This window comes from Notothenia coriiceps, unplaced genomic scaffold (genome assembly GCF_000735185.1).
Source record: "Notothenia coriiceps isolate Sejong01 unplaced genomic scaffold, NC01 NC01_scaffold00037432, whole genome shotgun sequence".
Classification (NCBI taxonomy): Eukaryota; Metazoa; Chordata; class Actinopteri; order Perciformes; family Nototheniidae; genus Notothenia; species Notothenia coriiceps.
The window spans coordinates 26,093-29,064 of NW_011370133.1; positions in this window are offsets into that span (position 1 = coordinate 26,093).

A 2,972-nucleotide genomic window follows, 5' to 3' on the forward strand; every position below is an offset into this window, starting at 1 on the left:
CCATGAATAGGTTCTGGTTGTCTTTCACGTTAAAAACGGTATTTCACATCGTTATGTCGTATAAATCCTTATATCATGTAAACGTCTCTAGTGTCCATCGTGATATCCCATCCATCTGGAAAGACATTTGGATATTGTGAGAACAAAAAATTCAATTGTGTTATGAAAGTTTCCATGTTAAGTCTTGTAACCTTTGGGACTGATTAAGTCTTGTTGTAGAGAGACAACGAAGTCTCCGGTATTGTCTGAAGAACAACTAAATGGTTGTGAACTAAATTTTTTAGATTATGTAAAGTCAGGGTTGAGAGAGTTATTGGAACCGGTTTTGTATTTTGTCACAGTTGTATATTTACGGTCAACGTGGGTTTGGTATTATTATGCAAGTTGTATTTCACATGACATGGTTAAATTTTATTTTATGTTTTTCACGGTCACTAACTGGAGTTAAGGAGGATAAGAAGGTTTTAGGACTACTTTTTTTTTTATTTTAAGAGACAACGTTATCCGGTGACAAACTTAGTTGCGCTTAACCCACACCAGGAACATGAGCGGCTCAGCCCGATTGCAAGGTGCGATCGAAGGTGCGATCGGATGATATCCAAAACGTAACTCCACTATGAACTCCGAACTACACAGACGCCACTATACGTTTAAGGAAAAACGTATTAAACGTTTGCTTGGCACGAGAATAGCTACGAAGGAGGCAGAGGCAAAAAATTTTGTTTACAGGGTAGGTGCCCCGGTTGATTTGCAGGAGTGAGTCGAACAAGCAAGTACAAACTGATTAACAGTGACACCAAACAACAACAAACTTCAGTACTTTCAATCAACACGAGGTCATATTGAGCCATGTGGGGACTTTGAGTAGGTTGTACTCTTTGCAAGGCGCTACGTTTTTATTCACGCGTAATTTTACGGCAATTAAAAAAAGTTGCGCATGTAGAAAAACACATATAATTAGAATTTAATTGCGCAATTTCAGGGCGGGATTATATTTGTGATCTATGAGTGGCGCGACGGACCGGTTACCCTCTGGCTGCAAACGGTGAACCGGCGGTAGAAGGGTGTCCGGTCAAGAGAGTAAGTAATTGTAATACCCAAATGATAAATTTATTTGGTATCGAACGAGTTTAAAAGTTGGGTAAAAGTTGGCAAACAAAAAAATATTTGTAGTTTCTACATCAATACTATGACGTATGAATATTAGTACCTGGAAAGTATATTTTATTGTAATTAGTCTATTTCGTTATCGATATGTGTGTGTGTTGTGTGTGTGTTCCATAAATATAATTTATAAACGGCCACATAATAAAGGTAAATAAAATAATATAACAATTATAAATTTTATTTAATATTATTTAATAGTTTAATTTTATGTAAATCGTAAAATATATATTTTAGCCAGAGTACAATGGTGAGACAATTCGGTTCTCAACAATTAAACGTTACGGAATCGAACTTCTTGTCCCTGTGTTGTTTACTGTTATCGGTTATACAAACCATATAATAAATCTATAAGTGTGGAAATTAGTCTTTCTTGGTTTGTTTTATTTTACACGAGGTTTTTCTGTCCGGTCAAGACAGAGTAAATAGTGTTTAATAAAAACTGTACTCTAAGATAGTATAGTAGGATCAAAACATAAATCAAGAAGATCTAAACATTGTTTAGGTCTTGGAAACCTTTTATAAAAATAACTTTTTTCTGGTCTTATTATATTGTGACATTGGTACACAGGAAAACACAGGAAGACATCAGGTAACACCAAACAGAACGAGTGGGCCGACTATATAGTTGTTTTTAGGTGACAAATTAACAAGGGATATAACGGGATACGGGGACTTTCCACTAGGAACCCACAATACTTTCCGCCGGGGCAGGTTTTATTTAACAATAAATAATAAGTTCCCGGGCCCCTTGAAATTGCGCAATTAATTCTAATTAATTAATGTGTTTTTAATTGCGTAAAATTAGCGTGAATTTAAAACGTGGCGGCCTTGAAGAGTGACCTACTCAAAGTCCCCATGGCTAATAGACCTCGTGGTTGATTGCAAGTACTGAAGTTTGTGTGTTTGTTGGTGTCACTTGTTTATCAGTTTGCACTTGCTTCTTCGACTTACTCTGCGAAAACCAACAAATTAACAATGTTTTGTTGCTTAAGCTTATGTATTCAGTCATTATTCAATGGTATACTAAAATCCATGTGAAAAAAATTGCTTCTCACTGTTCTCAGGTCAAATATTTATATGTGATTAAAAATGCGATTAATTGCGATTAATTAATTACAAAGCCTGTAATTAATTAGATTAATTTTTTTAATCGAGTCCCGGCCCTAGTTTATATATATCTATGGTTACAAGGGCCCAGTCAAAGAAATACGAAGAGGACTTGTCTGATTCTTTTCTTGCTACAGGGCAGTTTCTTGAAGACATGACTGCGTCGGACCGACTGCTGGTGCTGGATCACCCAGTAACAGCTCGGAGCTTGTACAACTGCCTGCCACTCAGGAAGAATTCATGGCAGCCCAGTTAAGTGATGAAACACTTTCTAAATGTCTCTCTTCTGTTATCAGTCAGGAAGAGGCCAAGTCAAAGAAGATGGCCTACATTATGGAAGATGGACTATTGATCCGTCGCTGGATTAGTGATGCCTGTGAGGAGTCAGACTCCTTTGCAATTTATCAGGTTGTCGTGCCAACAGCCTATCGTTCTCAGGTGATGTCCTTGGCTCATGATCATCCGTGGTCAGGTCACATGGGGGTAACAAAAACGTATGAAAGAGTTTTAAAACACTTCTTTTGGCCAGGACTCAAGTCTGACGTAGTTCTTTATTGTCGAACATGTCATGTGTGCCAAGTTGCTGGTAAACCGAATCAGGTGATTCACCCTGCTCCTCTCATTCCCATTCCAGTAATGGGAGAGCCATTTGAAAGGGTGATTGTGGATTGTGTGGGACCCTTGCCAAAAACTAAAAC